The sequence below is a fragment of the Papaver somniferum genome, chromosome 1 (assembly GCF_003573695.1).
Source record: "Papaver somniferum cultivar HN1 chromosome 1, ASM357369v1, whole genome shotgun sequence".
Taxonomy (NCBI): Eukaryota; Viridiplantae; Streptophyta; class Magnoliopsida; order Ranunculales; family Papaveraceae; genus Papaver; species Papaver somniferum.
The window spans coordinates 178,367,766-178,384,682 of record NC_039358.1 but is presented as its reverse complement, the minus strand read 5'-3'; positions in this window follow the sequence as shown (position 1 = coordinate 178,384,682).

Genomic DNA, 16,917 nt, shown 5'->3' with positions numbered 1-16,917 from the left:
TCCTTTATTTTCGGATATGACTTGCGACATTATCGCAATCTTATAAATATCAATCTCGCAAACTTCCTTATTTTCGCAGGACCGTCACACTTTTCTCATGATTTGGCTGATGTCGTTTATTATGTCGTTTCTGAAGTTTTTCTGCGACACTGTCGTGTTGTGTTGTTAATAATTTCGCTGAGGCATTATTGCTGCGAGATTCTGATCCTACACAACCTATAATAAATGAGTCAAAATAAGAAAACCAAAGCTAAACTTGTAAAGGACTCAGTTAACGTACATCAAGATGTTGAGAATAAGGTCTCAGAAAAGATCAATGGTAATTGATCGTAAGTTTTTTCGAAAATCAAGAAGAAAGTCTAAGACTGATAAATTGATTGAGAATCATGATCATGATCAGAATAGAATGTATCCAAAACTAAAGGAACAGGTTTTGGATCCGACTCCAATCAATGGTGAAAAATCTTTTGTTTTTATTCCAGAAATAAATAAGAATTTTGATTCATTATCCTGCCCAAATTATGAATTTCGTGAAATGTTAGAAAGGTTTTTTAAACATGTTGAAACCTATTCAGAAGCAGGAAAGACCATTGATAGCCTGGATGATGTCCTAGAACTTATTGTTCGATTAAATGTAAGAATCTGTGAAGGAAAACGAGAAACACTCAGTCTTCAAAATAATCTAGCAGATTATTTGGAACAAAAATTGGTTATGTGCAACAAAGTACATCAGCAAACCTCGGAGTGTGAATATCTTACGCAATCGCTGGAACATTCACAAATAAGGAATAAAATCCTTATAGAAGATCTTCTTATAGAGACATGTCGAAAGGTATACCTTGATAACTTATCAATAAGTTAAAGGGACATATAGAATGTCTTAAACAAAAGACATCTGAAATATGTTTAATGCCAAATCAAGATCACACGGGTTCGAATACAAAGAATATACCATCATGGTCTCAAACTGTAATCAAGGATATAACATCACGCAATATTCCTGAAAAAAATATGAATTCGAAACCCACACAAGGGCACAAGATCATGTACCTAAAGATAGGAAGGAAGATGTTACTTCAAAGATACTCGGTGAGGAGGGTCCTTCTCACCCTAACACTTAAACGAGTTGGAAAGTACATCCTTACAATTACCAATCTTTTGATGTAAGGAAGCACAAGTATTTGTGCATATTGTATCATGTTAAATATCTCTTATTCAACATAGAGAGAATACACAATCTACCTGAATATACTTAATTAGTCCTCATGTGTAGAAAAATTTTCTTACAACAACTTGTGTAAACAGGATAAGTTTTCTTATCTAAAGTATTTGACAATGATCTATAAGATTGATTCTTTTCAAATAATCTTTGTGATTCGACAACACATAAGATGCGAAAATATTTTCAAATATGGTCAGAATTATTTATTTAAGGCTGATACCTATGTTTGGTATGTGTTGAAATTCTCCTGTATATGTACTCATTCTGTGTGAGAACTTATACTAAAGGATGCATCCTCAAACCAGTCTCAAGCTAAGATCCTGAAAGCGTTGAACGGAATGGCTTCAAATGAAACTATTAGTCTTGTAGATTCCTTCAAGAAATCTGGTTGTGAGGATAAAGGAAAAGAAAAGGAAGATTTGACTAATCTTCTTGTCCAAAGCAGTTTGGATGCTAAGATTGATATTCTCAAGCTACGTCAAGTCCTACTCAGCACTATTGAAACACATCACAGACAGGCAGCATTACTAAGAATTGTTATCCGTAACCAAAGAAATCTGATTAAACTTGGGATTGGTAATAGGGAGTATGCTCGAAATATTAATCGAAAGGTTAATGCTTTAGCCTGTGAACATAATCAAGGTACTGTGTGCAGAATCCGGGAAATCAGTCGAGATGTTGTTGATGAAGATCTTGAGAAATTTGAGGAGATTTAAGATGATCTTTGAGAAACTGTTTAAAGATTCATCCAAGAAAAAATAGACATCGGTCTTTGAATTATTTCGATTATTGTATAAGGTCTATTTTTGAATAAAACTATCATTATTTATGAATAAAATTATTATATTATAATTTTTCTTGTGATAGTTTTTGATTACATAGCCTGTGTTTGAATGTCTATATTATTGTTATGTGTTTTCGGTTTATGGGATGTATCATTTCGGTTTTCATAACCTTAATATTCGATCTCATATGATGTGAACCCTTATGGTTTGTGTGGCTTTTTGATTTAGCGGGATTAAGTTCTAGCCCATGTTGGTAGGCTTTATCAAAGGATCATAAGGTGTTCCAATTGAGACTCATATGTAAAAAGTGACAATATGTTGAATAAATTTGTGTTTACATGAGTTGTGTTAAGCATAAACATATGTGTTTCGGGTTTTCAACTTTTGTTATTGACACGCATTAGTGTTTGTGGGTGAAAACTGTTTCTGCTGATTTTGGTAATTTTAGGTGTGTGGATGAGAAACGAATCTAAACCCTAAACCATGCACTGCACGGGAGTACTTTTGATTCGAGAAATCAATCTGTACAATCCTGGCCCAAACCAAGAATTGGTCGTTTCAGGCTTGCTTCGGTCACAAAGTGAATGAGAACGGTTGGTCTTAGGGAGGGAAGCGAAGAGAGTGCTGAGACCAGAGTGGTTAATTCTGAAGATGTGGCTTGTTTTATGACTTGTATCAGAAAGTGGAACTGGCTTGCAGATTGAAAAGCTATCAGTTCTTGGTGATTTCTGGATACTATGTTGTTGCCGACCAAAAAAACCGTTCTTTGGTGGAAATAGGTGAACCTATTTAAACAAGTCGTAATAAAACGTACCATGGTCTCGTAGGAAGTGGAAATGATTGAGTGATGGAAGAGTGGAGTAACGTGTAACCGTCAGAAATTATGCGTTTATGACGAAGGAAGTGGATCTGTTTACACCATTATTTCTTTCCATCACTAACTGTCCCGCTTCATGATACTTTCCTGTAACGGGCGTATTGCACGCCGCACGCTGTAAACCGCCAGACCAATATCCTGATGAGCATCCCCCAGTTTGTGACATGTTTGATGTCTTGAGTGTTTTTGTGGAAAACATGTAGCACTTTGCTACGTGTGGCAAGCCAAAATAAAAAGTCTTGCCGCAGAAAAATAGCATGTGATGCTATTAGGCTCGTCTTGGCTGGTCGCCTAAAACTTGACACAAGTCCGTCAGTTCGGTATCGAAATTGGATGGTTGAGATTGCATCTCATGAGGAAGGGTAGTCGTTGATTATGGATACCTTCTATTGGCGCCTGGTAATGGCACAATGGCGTTTTTGGTTGAGGAAATTTCCACGTCTCAACACTAAGGGAAAATATGTGTTGAGGCAGTCTGCCTGGCAACACAGTGGTGAGTGTTGAGGAAATTTCCACGTCTCAACACTAAGGGAAAATATGTGTTTAGGTAGTATGCCTGGCAACACAGTAGTGAGTGTTGAGGAATTTTCACGTCTCAACACTAAGAGAAAGGATGTGTTTAGGCAGCATGCCTGGCAACATAGTGGTGAGTGTTGAGGAATTTTCACGTCTCAACACTAAGAGGAAAACGTGTTGAGGCAGTATGCCTGACAACACAATAGTCGTGTTGAGGAATTTGCACGTCTCAACACCAATAGGAGGGTCTGTTGATGAAGCATGTCTGGCAACAAGTAGTGAGTGTTGAGGAATTTGCACGTCTCAACACTAAGAGAAAGGATGTGTTGAGGAAGCATGCCTAGTAACACGGTAGTGAATGTTAAGGAATTTACACGTCTCAACACTAAGAGGAAGTATGTGTTGAGGAAGCATGCCTAGAAACACAGTAGTGAGTGTTGAGGAATTTACACGTCTCAACACTAAGAGGAAAGGTGTGTTGAGGAAGCATGCCTAGCAACACAGTAGTGAGTGTTGAGGAATTTACACGTCTCAACACTAAGAGAAAGGATGTGTTGAGGAAGAATACCTAGCAAAACAGTAGTGAGTGTTGAGGAATTTACACGTCTCAACACTAAGAGAAAGGATGTGTTGAGGAAGCATGCCTAGCAACACAATAGTGAGTGTTGAGGAATTTACACGTCTCAACACCAAGAGGAAGGATGTGTTGAGGAAGCATGCCTAGCAACACAGTAATGAGTGTTGAGGAATTTACATGTCTCAACACTAAGAGGAAAAATGTGTTGAGGCAGTATGCCTGACAACACAATAGTGGTGTTGAGGAATTTGCACTTCTCAACACCAAAAGGAGAGTGTGTTGAGGCAGCATGCCTGACAACACAGTAGTGAGTGTTCAGGAATTTACACGTCTCAACACGAAGAGGAAAGGTGTGTTGAGGCAGAATGCCTGGCAACACAGTAGTGAGTGTTGAGGAATTTACACGTCTCAACACTAAGAGGAAGGATGTGTTGAGGAAGCATGCCTAGCAACACAGTAGTGAGTGTTGAGGAATTTACACGTCTGAACATTAAGAGGAAAGTATGTGTTGAGGAAGCATGCCTAGCAACACTGTAGTGAGTGTTGAGGAATCTACACGTATCAATAGTAATAGATTTAAAACTTATTTGATATGTCTAATAGATATAAAACATTAGTTTAAGGATAGTTACTTAGCTCTGTCTCCTCTAGGCATGTCCTTCGCGCATGACTGGGCTTTAGGTGTATCAAGCTCTCTCGTGATTAAGCAGCGTGAAAAAAGTCCCCATGTGTAATTATCCTGAGCTTATTTCCTCGTGGAAGATGTGCTTCCATCGCATTCGCTGGTAAGGCGGTGACTGCGTTTAAACTTCTAAACCTCAAGGAGGCTTCAGTCCCCAAGCGTAGCTTACTTTGATTAAACCACCTTGAATCCACGTCTCTGTGATTTGATACAAGTTTATCGTACTCTCCTGGATGGGATGCTTGGAACATCACATGGACAAAATATTCTTTGTAGTGGTTGCTTCTATGGTGAAGCTCAAACGAGCAGTAACGGTTCTTGGCATCAGCTGTGATCAGAAGAGATTTGGATGGCTGCGATCACAATCCTTGACAGGGAGGAGTGGCAGCTACGGGAACGAACCTTGGTAGGAAGGAGTGGCGGCTTCTGGAGAGAACGTTGAAGCGGCTCCTGGAGCGAAATGTTGAAGAGGAGCGGCTTCTGGAGGTGAGACGTTGAAGCGGCTCCTGAAGCGAAACGTTGAAGCGGAGCGGCTTCTGGGGAGAACATTGAAGCGGCTCCTGGAGTGAAACGTGGAAGCGGAGCGGCTTCTGGAGCGAAACATTGAAGAGGACCGGCTTCTGGAGGTGAGACGTTGAAGCGGCTCCTGGAGCGAAACGTTGAAGCGAAGCGGCTTCTGGGGAGAACGTTGAAGCGGCTCCTGGGGTGAAACGTGGAAGCGGAGCGGCTTCTGAAGCGAAACGTTGAAGAGGAGCGGCTTCTGGAGGTGAGACGTTGAAGTGGCTCCTGGAGCGAAACGTTGAAGCGGAACGTAGAAGCGGAGCGGCTTCTGGGGAGAATGTTGAAGCGGCTCCTGGAGTGAAATGTGGAAATGGAACGACTTCTGAGGAGAACGTTGAAGCGGCTCCTGGAGTGAAGCGTGGAAGCGGAGCGGCTTTTGGAGCGAAACGTTGAAGCGGAGCGGTTCTGAAAGCGAAAAGTTGAAGCATCTCCTGGAGCAAAGTTCGAAGCGCCAACGCAACACGGATGAGAGCTTGAAAACATATCTCGGCGCTGCACCTTGGAGAAATAAAAAAATCTCACACACATGCTTCATCATAGATTACATGGTTTTGTGAACAGAGTCCCCAGAAAGCAATAATGCACAACTCCACCAATTGATGTTTGGTCACATTTGGTTTATGACAATCTAACGCCCGAATTTTGAATCCCTTGACTAATCATTCGGATGTTCATTGTTTCTCTCCTTTTGAGTTGTGGCCATGTCTGTCTGAGCCTTAGCAAAAACTTCTTGTATTTCCATCAAATCAGCAATGGTAATAGGGATCGGCTTCCTTTGGCTCCTCCAGTCTCTTGTCCCGATGGTAGAGTAGCAGCGGCTCTGGCGACGGTTAGAGGTGTCACACTTGCAGAAATGGTGGTGGCGGAGGCAGCGGCTCTGGATCTGGTGATCGGAGGTGTAACACCCGAAGGAACATTTTCCGCACCGCTGGTGTTGACAGTTGGCATGTTAATGTCACTGGAAGGAACGTTAACACCGAGGATAATTTCAACACTAGTGTTTTCAGGGTTTGTTGCTGATCCGGACCTGAGTTCCACCATCTTGAGATCGGGATTGAAAAATGAAATCGTAAATTGGAAATTGATATTGCAACCGAGAGATTAATTCTCCCACTGTGGTCGCCAATTGTTTGTGGGTGAAAATTGTTTCTGCTGATTTTGGTAATTTTGGGTGTGTGGATGAGAAACGAATCTAAACCCTAAACAATGCACTGCGCGGGAGTACTTTTGATTCGATAGATCAATCTGTACAATCCTGGACCAAACTAAGAAATGGTCGTTCCAGGCTTGCTTCGGTCACAAAGTGATAGAGAAGGGTTGGTCTTAGGGAGGGAAGCGAATAGAGTGTTGAGACCAGAATGGTTAATTCTGAAGATGTGGCTTGTTTTATGACTTGTATCAGAAAGTGGAACTGGCTTGCAGAGTGAAAAGCTATCAGTTCTTGGTGATTTCTGGATACTATGTTGTTGCCGACCAAAAAAATCGTTCTTTGGTGGAAATAGGTGAACCTATTTATACAATTCGTAATAAAACGTACCCTGGTCTCGTAGGAAGTGGAAACGATTGAGTGATGGAAGAGTGGAGTAACGTGTAACCATCAGAAATTATGATTCCATAATGAAGGAAGTGGATCCGTTTACACCATTATTTCTTGTCATCACTAACCGTCCCGCTTCATGACACTTTCCTGTAATGGGCGTATTGCACGCCGCACGCTGTAAACCGCCATACCGATGCCCTGATGAGTATCCCCCAGTTTGTGACATGTTTGATGTCTTCAGTGTTTTCGTGGAAAACATGTACACTTTGCTACGTGTGGCAAGCCAAAATCAAGAGTCTTGCCGCAGGAAAATAGCATGTGATGCTATTAGGCTCGTCTTGGCTGGTCTCCTAAAACTTGCCACAAGTTCGTCAGTTCGGTGGCGAACTTGGATAGCTGAGATTGCATCTCATGAGGAAGGGTAGTCGTTGATTATGGATACCTTCTGTTGGCGCCTGGTAATGGCACAGTGGCGTTTTTGGTGTATGCCAGTGGCACTGCGACATGACTGGCGTAGCTCGTGCATGCCAGTGGCACGGTGGTGTAAGTGGTGCCTGGCGTAGCCATGGCCACTAGATTAAAGTGGTTGGTCGCCTAAAACTTGCCACAAGTCTGTCAGTTCGGTGGCGAACTTGGATGGCTGAGATTGCATCTCATGAGGAAGGGTAGTCGTTGATTATGGCTACCCTACGTTGGCGCCTGATAATGGAACAGTGGCGCCTTTAGCGCATGCCATTGGTACTGCGGCATGGCTGGCATAGTTCGTGCATGCCAGTGACACGGTGGAATGGCTAGCATAGTTTGTGCATGCCAGCGGCACGATGGTGCATGTAGCGCCTGGCGTAGCCATGGCCACTAAATTTTGGCACATTGGTGTTAGACTCAAATGTGGTGTGGCAACATCAGTTTTCAGTGGCCACATCAATCCCAATGCCATGTGGAACATTGTTTTGGCTCGGTTGGCGTAGAAACTTTGCCTAAATTAGGGTATGGCATGTCGAAACCCTAATTAGCGCATAAGGCATGCGGCATGCAGCCGTGGATGGCCGAGATGATTGGCTCAAATTAAATATAAACCATTTAAGTTGGATATCCAGGTTGGATGGCTGAGATGATTCACATAAATTTGTGTTAACTCATGAAATTTCGTAATCAGAAAACTCAGATGTGGGACCCTCACTAAAATCATTGTAGAATTCTCGTACGAACTCGGATTTTGACGGTACGTTCCTCCATTCTGATCAGAAAAGAATTTACTATCTCCCAACGCGGGAATATTTAGGTTTTGAGATCTTTTAAGAGGTGAAAACAGCCCGACAGTTAAACTCAGGAAGAATTCAGGAGGGATTCTGTCAGTTTTCAGCCATGACCTAGCTCGCCTTTTATGTTGTATCTTTGAGCTCGTTACTCAGATTGATTTGAATTTTTAGTATGTTATGCTATCCATCCATACGAAAGTTTTTCCATGTATCTCATACTAAAATTGTTTACCAAACGTTCCCAGTTGTCTGTACAATCTTTGGGAAGCCAATTTGGCATGGTGACCACTTGACGCAATTCCACCTCTTTTAATATTGTGGCAGGTTTAGAGCAACCTGATTGGTCAATAAAAAGAGGGGGTTGGCCAAGCACGAGTATGGCTATACTTCTGGTGCGCGTGGTAGGTTTAATGCGACCTGATTGGTCAAGGGAAAAACACGGTTTTGTCCAAAAATCATTCCAAAAGTATGGTTTAGTCCAGTCTGAGTCAACAAGGTACAGATTAGTCCAAATGTAGGAAAAGTACACTAATAACCCTTATTATCTACAATTTAGTCCAAAAATTTGCGTTTTAGTCCAAAATGACTTAAATAATATATAAATAATTAAAAAATAATTTATCTTTCGAGCCGCTCGTCAAAAATTTACAAATTTTATATATTCGGATAGATCTTTTCGAGATCTACAAAATGAATACCCATATGACAATATAATTTTCACTTTTTAGATTTTTTTAATTCACATTAGTGTACAATTATGTACACATCAAAAAAATACAGAAAATCCAACATTCATGAATCATGATAGCCAGACTTACAAAGATATCGACCGCACCAAGCTCTAGCTGGATAACAGCTTGATTTGCATAAAATAGTTTAGCATATAACCTGCATCCAAGACAAAACAATAAAACATAAGAAACCACAGCTCGAAAAAGAAGCGATAACCTTTCACTAACAACCACATAAGAAACAAAGCAAAGAAAGCAATCAAAGTAAAAGGTTGGCCAGTTATTAACTTAATCTCCATCCATTTGGGCCTAACTGCACACACTTAGTATAGAAAGAAATACAATTATATATATTATATCCATGAGAAGGGATAATGGTGTTCAACTATATATATATCTACAATTAACCAGAAAATTCAACATCCATACCCACAAACCATACAATATATCCATGAAACTGGACAATGGTGCACAAATATGTAAACATATACGAAAATCATGCAAAATCCAAACAATACCCATAACATAGGTTATATGTCAATGAGGCCGTAACGTGGAAACTATAAGCACATTAACAATTTACAAGTAAGTTTATGTAGTATACTACAAATGGACTATAACTCCATCGTTCGGGTAAATTATAATTTACACAAGAAATTTCAAACGTATTGTAAAGCTAACATTTGAACAAGGGAAAAACTAAAACATAAAAGTATGTTATAGTCAACAAACTTGGATGTGATTTCCATTATCAACATATCATCTAAAATGCAAATATTAAACCAGTGGTTAGTAAAAAGGAGAAGGGAAAGGAAACAAGAGACTTACTATGGACAAAATTTCTTTTTCTTCTACTTTCTCATCTTCCTTAGTCTTCGAGGCAGTAAGAGCTACAACACCAGTTGCAGACAAAAACATCTTGCTTATCTGAAATACTAAATGATTTGATGTAGAAGCGTTGTTAGAAGATACTGGAATCCACGGCCTACACATCTTGCTCAAGCATATTTGGGTTACCAGCAGGCATCGATATAAGGCTCGGTTTTGCTACATCCAAAGTACCCAGATGTGCGCGGAAGAACCATCTCCTAGAATTTCAACATATCAGATCATAATACATGTAAAACGGTTAATAGGCTTATGGAATGTTTAAAGAAATTATTATCGAAATATAAGATATTAAACCTATGGTTGAGTTTGTAACAGACTACTGTAAATTGAATTTTTATAAAATCGTAAAAAGAGGTAACATCTAATCCATGAAGATCGGAAATTACAAACTGCCAAACTAATCAAAACAAAAGGGCCACGTTAGAGATTTGTAACTTTAACAAAATCCAAACAACGACTTTAAGGTTCCATGTAAGACCCCAGATAGGCCACATGAAATATTAACCGGGAGACGCGTGTTTAATATCCCAGGCCACACAAAGAATTTAATGATCAAGAGGTGTACAATTATGTACACATTAACGAATGGGTGTACAACTATGTGCACATTATAAATCAACATGTGTACAATTATGTACACATTAAGAATCAACATGTGTAGAATTATGTACACATTGTGACATTCATTTACCATAAAAAAATAGACAGTATCACTCGATACAAACAAAATAACTAAAACTTAACAACTGCATATGTAGACTATGATTACATTTGGAACCGACACAAATTCCAACAGTAATCTCTACTTATCTGCACGCCAAAATCTACTAGTATCCACTATTTCCATGAATTATAGGTCTATATTACATGTCCCAGTCCAATCATAGAAAAATGAGATAAGCTAGCGCAGCTGAATCTGACACCGCGCACGCACACACATTCTGGCCTTAGTAGATGGTTTTTCGACAAATAAATGATGATGACTTTGCAACTTTCAAATGTATTCATGACTCCAAAAGAGATATAGAAATGTGGTACTACTCTTAAGACATGTCTACTATATTTTTAGCTGCCAACATAAAGAATAAAAAAGACAAAAATATAAAACCACATTGCACATTCGTCATTGCACAAACAGTACAACCAATTCCATTAATAAAAAAAATCGTCATTTCTACAAATTCCATGGGGATGAATCATGCTAGGAGTTGCATAGAGCATAGTAAAACCATGTAAAACAAAGAAATAAACAAGCTAGTAATCAATTAATAGGGCTTCCATAAATAGCTATCTCCAGCTACTTGGGAATCTGACTAACACAATCCATGATATCAAAGCACTATGCTCTGTATCTCTCTTATCGCTAACATCAAATTATAGTAATGCAGAGAGTCATAGATAATTGATGCTAGTCATAAGACTCATTACAATGGATGGGTCCACTGCAATCAACAAATACCTAAAATAAACTACGACAGACGTGTATATATGTATATATTTAAGGTAATAGCATTGTGGTATTGAAAAAGTATTAAGAAAAACAACAATCAAAATGAGAAAATGTAATGAATTATTGTTCTAACCAAGAATAATAATGGACACAACTTGCTGCAAATAGTACTGTGAGTCGAGTGAAACGTATTACCCGTAGACCAAAAGCTTTAATGTGTTTCTCATTATAAAGCTCACGCGTCCGACCACTCACAGCAAGTAGAGATTTAGAAGGAACACACCCTCTATTAACAAAAGTTCCTCCCACTGACATCTCCCTCAATAATATGGCAGTTTTCAATCCCTATAACAACCATTACATTCACCACTGAAAAAATCAACGATCTCAATCACATATAGGAATCCAATCCATGTTCATTGAATTAAGCTTTAAATCAAAGAGCAAAAAAAACAAATAAATTTTTTATCAAAATCAGAAAACCTAAAATAAATTAAATTAAATCGAAATAATTCATAAAACAACTGAATCATCAAGATACAAACTACCAATGTTTTGTTCAATTAAATTGAAAATAGTGATAGAAGGTTGAATAGATTTTTGATTGATCAAGCAAACATCCCAAATCGATTAAAAATGAAATCGAATAAGAGATTAACGGATAGAGAGTAATCAAAGTAGTTCAAATACTAACCTGAAAACTAATTGATCAAATAAACATTGATTCTCACATGAAGAAGATCTGAATCTCCTCCTATTTGGCTGATCTGTATATAAATCTCTCCGCTGATCGATTTCGGTAGTTTCAGAGACAAACTACACCGAGACGATCAAAGATATGGAAACATAAATCCTTGCCATTTGAAAGGAGTAATAAAATTGCAGAGCTCCGCCGATTGAAGACAAAGAAGTGAAAAAATGACTTGTGATTCTGTGAACAAATGAATATACGATTTTTATTCGAGGGTCATTTTTGGACTGAATCGTTAACAAATGGACTAACTCGTCTCACAATGTGTAAATTTGGACCTCTTAGTACTTGGCTTGGTAGGACAGGATTAGAGTGTCTAAAGCCCAACAACAATGGGATTAAACGTCAATTTTTACATTGGTCAATGGGGAATAGGGCCGGCAAGTATGGGCCCAGCCACAACTCATGGGAGTGTGGCAGGTTTAAAGCGACCTGATTAGTCGACAAAGGAGTAAGGGCCGGTTGGGTAGCATGGGGTGTGGCCAAGTGGCGTCGGCTGCCCTATGGCATGGCCACGCTTCCTCTCATTGTTGCTCCTTCTCCGCGTCTCCTTTATTTTTTGCTTTCTGATTTTGGGTAGGACTTTCCACCTAATAATCCATGGCAGATTGTTGCTTACATGCATCAGTCTGGATAAATTTCATGTGAACATATTGAGTTGCTCAATAAATACGTCAGTGGAGAGGTTGAACACTCATCACTTTACATGGCTCCGTTTCTTTGCAGAGTGACAACACATTAAATGTGAGGTTTTACAATTTTAACCCTGAACTAAAACCACCATCAACAATTAGTTAAAACTGATTCAACCTTTCTCTGGTAAAGGTTGCTCTTTGTTGTTGTTCTTTTGTTCTTGCGAGAGGACGACAACATGCTGGGGGAGAGTTCTAACTTGAACTTGCGCTTAATAATATATCTTTCCGGGGAGAAGAGGATGTGGAATATGAGGTAACAAATTTGTTAGTTAATCATTTTCCTGTTTAAGAAAAGCCTCCTTATATTGCATATATTTTGCTTTTCCTTCACAAAATTTCGGTACAATTGATATTTATTCCATTATATGTGTATGGATGTGTGTGTGTGTGTGTGTGTGTGTATGTGTGTGTGTGTGTGATTTAATTATTTTCGGTTAAGAAAAAACTGGTTTGATATCTTTCTTTATTGTTTGATATCAATTTTTTTAGACTTAACGAAATTTCGGTACAATTGCGGTGCTTTAATGTCTATGTTTGTTTCAATTGCTCCGGTTAAGAGAAATAATTGTGCAAGTCAATTTATTTGGTTTGTATGTATTGTTTATAGCTTAACAAAATATGGGATCATTTGTTTAGTCCAATTCGATTCCGGATAAGAGAACCTAAGTTAATTCTGATCTTAGTTAGACTTATCAAAGTAAAGGATTCGGTTATTCAAGTCTTATCGAATGCTTTGACAAGAAATATTAGTTAACTAACCTAGTACTTGTCTTGTCTAAAGTGTAAAGGTCTAAGTTATTGTATGAATAATTAGAGCCTGGTAAGAAAAATAAAGTTAATTCTGATCTTTATTTTGGTCTTATCGAAATAAGTGATTGTATTTGTGCAATCGGCTTAACAAGGGAACTAAGTTTCTTAGTCAATTTGTTAAACTATTAGGGAAAATTGCTTCGGGCAATTGTTTCCTTGATAACATATTAAAACCAAATTACTTGTAGTTTTGGTTTTGATATTGGTTATCTACATTGGTATGTGAAATCTTCGTGCTTAACTCTTATAGGTTGTACAATTCTTTTAGATTTGTAAGATCCTTTCGGTTTTGGTATTTTCTCGGACCATTGTCATTTTGTGACAAAAAGGGGGAGAAATATATGGAGTAAACAAAGTGATTTGTTATCACTTAGGAAAGGACAATTGTGCTTAAACGTTATATCTATCGAAAGAGTAAAGCATTGACTAAGGGGGGAGAAACATATCATATGATGATTGTAGTTATTTGGACTACAAAATGGAAATAACAAAGATGTGCGGATTGAAAATCTACCTATATCACCTTTAGGGGGGGGGGGGGGTATTATCTTTGTTATTTAAATGTCAACATCGGCATTTATGGGTTGAATATATGCAGGTTATTGTACTGTTGAAACTTGGAATCAAGCGTATGTATAATGAATTTTTTTGTAATTTGTTTATCCATATGTATTAAGAGTTTTGTCACTAAAATTGACAAAGGGGGAGATTGTTAGAGCATAGCTCGGTTGAGCCCACCAAGCGTTGGTATGTCAAGTTTGATTGTCATATTTTAATGAATCAAAAATCAATTAAAGAGTCGCTTGATTATATACTAGAGACAACTTCGTATAGGTTAGGCTAGAAAGATTAGGATTATGAGACATACAAGTATTACTCCTAGACTTGAAGAATGTGAAGAAGTAACAAGCTACATCGACAACATCATCCTTCCTATTGAGGTTAGTAATATTGTGAGTTGAATTGTTTCATTCCTAACGTATCTTTCAAGTCGTTCCATATTGAAAACTTAACTGCGAAGCTATGAATGATTATACTCTAGTAGACATAGTGTTAAGGAATTGGAATACAAAGTATAACGCTTATCTTTTGAACTTCGTATATTAGACATCGACATAATCGTATGAATGCTAGTGTGATTATGTGTATGGGTAAAGGTGAAGATTTCATCCTAGGAAACAATGTTTACATTCGTCTAAAGGAAGTACATTCATGAACTTGTTTTATGAATCGAAAGGGAAATCGCTAGGCTTATTGGTATTGTTATTCATTGCATATCCTTGGATTACCAATATGTGTGAGTTAGTAAAACCGATCATAACTTGTTATGTATCTTGGTAAAACTAGTCACAATGCCTGACTTATGTATTGGTATGACTTTTATTAGTGTAACCGATCCTAAGTAATCACCTTAGATGGAATGATCGATATTTGTAATTGGTGTAACCGATCCTAGTAATTGGTGTGACCAATCACAAAAGAGTTATGTAATCGATCCTTGTAATTGGTGCAGCCGGTCCTGGTAATTGGTGTAACCGATCCTAGTGACTAGCGTAACCGATCACAAGTAATACCATGAGAATATGGTAACCGGTCCTGGTAATTGACTTAACCGATCCTGGTAACTGATGTAACCGGTCCCAGTAACCATATTAAGGTAGAACCAATCCTAGAGTTTGGTAGAACCGTAAACCCATGATTAGTGAATTGATATTTGATCAATCACATAGTTCTTGGAATTCAGATGAACCAATTCTAACTTGTTTGGAAGTGTGGTATAATAGGTTCCAAGATTGTAAACATGAAAAAGGATTTACAAAGAAAAAGATGTCGACATACTTTCAACATGTTCAGTAACTCTTATCTTTTATTGTTCAAAGATATTAGTTAATAACTCAAGGAGATCCCGGACCGAAATAAATTGAGAATCTTTTAATTAAGGTTGTTAATTTTATGCGCTTTTAATTACCAGCAATTAAATGCATATCCCTGGAAAATAAAATTTGGTAATGTGCATTTACTAATTGGAGATTTTCTAGTGAGATTTCGTTAATGTTGGACAGAGCATTTCCGGGAATTATGAAAACCGATTTTAGATATTTATTGCATATCTTAAGAATATTTCGGTTTTCCTTGGTGTCCAAACATCCTTGGTCTATAAATACCCAAGTTTGCATTTCGAGCAAACTATCTTAAGAGCCAACAAAATTACCTTGTTGTGTTGTTACCGGTGGAGCCGTCTATTCAAAGTACCGTAATTAGGCAAAATCTCTTACGACCGCTCGTTTAAAGACTTCTGTGGGATCAAGAAGCTCGACGAGTACCGTTGGTGGAAAACTAGATAATTGCAGTATTATTAGTTTTTGATTTGGTTTGATTGAAAAACGGTTGTTGAACTTTGATTGCACCTAGTTTGTTCATTCTTGAGAATCTTCTCTTCTGATATAAGATTCACTCAAACTAGATCGAAGTGTCGACGGGATCTTTAGAATAGTTTGTAGATCTAAAGACGTCTTGTGATAATCCATTGTTAACAAACTCCGTTTTGTGCATGATTGATGACAAGAGATTCAAGTTGTGGTGTGCATGTGTTTATTGAAGATTAAAGAAGATTTGAAGACAAAGAAGATTTCTTATTGGTTTCATATCCTTGGTGTGCACAAAACTTGATCGGCTGGGATCCAACTATAATCGGTTTATCCTTGATAGATTTGATTGATTAGTTGCGTATATCGGCATCACTATATAGTATCTTGGTAGATTCTATATTTGATTGCAAAATCTAAACTCTGCTACTTTGGTAGTTGTTCAAATAGATAGATCTAAACCTGACAAAGGAGTTTATACAAAAATTGGCCTTGTGCAATGAAGTATATCAGCAAACTTCAGAGTGTGAAATTCTTACTCAATCTTTGGATCATTCACAAATAAGGAAAAATATCCTTATAGAATAACTTCTTACAAAGACAAACCTAAAGGTACACCTTGATAAGTGTTTAGAAAAACATTTTCAACAGGGAATGGATCCCTTAAAGGGACACATAGAAAGTCTTGAACAAAGATGTCTGCAATCTGTTTAATGGAAGATCAAGATCACACGGGTTCGAAGGAAGAAGTTCCTCAGAAGGTACTCAGTGAGAAAGGTGCTTCTCACCCTAACGCTTAATTGTGTTGGAGAGTGCATCTTTACAATGCCCGATCTCTTTATATAAGGAAGCACAAGTGTTAGAGCATAGCTCGGTCGACCTCGCATGCATTTCCATATCAAGCATGTTTGTCAATGTTAGTGATCAAAACTATGAGTCTTGATTTCAAGTCTATTATAGCTAAGTCTCGGACTAGGATAGAAAAGTGTAGTTGAGCTCGAGGACTTCATGGTGATTCATCATACAATGACGAAGATCTACTCAAGGAACCGTGGAACTTCATCAACAAAAAGGTATGTGGAGACTTGAACTTATCTATCACTCAAAAGTCTATCTATTTTATCTCCTAATTCTTATGAGACAAAAAGTCTTATGCTATATAGACTGGATCATACACATTTGACATTTCGAGCTGAGTATTCAC